Below are 271 nucleotides of genomic sequence, written 5' to 3' on the forward strand. Positions count from 1 at the left end.
AAAGGCAACCGGTTCCAGTTAGATCAACTATAGCACTTCCTTGGTACTGACGTCGATATCCACACACAGAGCTTAAAAAAAAAAAAAAAAAAGCAGAACACCCCCCTCCCCAACAACCGTACAACCCAGCAAATGCACTTTCTTTTGGATAAATTTATTTACAGAAGAAGGTTGTTACGTTCCTCCTGCAGACACCGCCCCCGGCCCGCCCCGCTCATTAGCCCGTGCGGGGGGCGGCCGGCCCAGCCCCCGCCCCGCCGTCCCTCCTCCC

This window comes from Pseudopipra pipra, chromosome 1 (assembly GCF_036250125.1).
Source record: "Pseudopipra pipra isolate bDixPip1 chromosome 1, bDixPip1.hap1, whole genome shotgun sequence".
Lineage (NCBI taxonomy): Eukaryota > Metazoa > Chordata > Aves > Passeriformes > Pipridae > Pseudopipra > Pseudopipra pipra.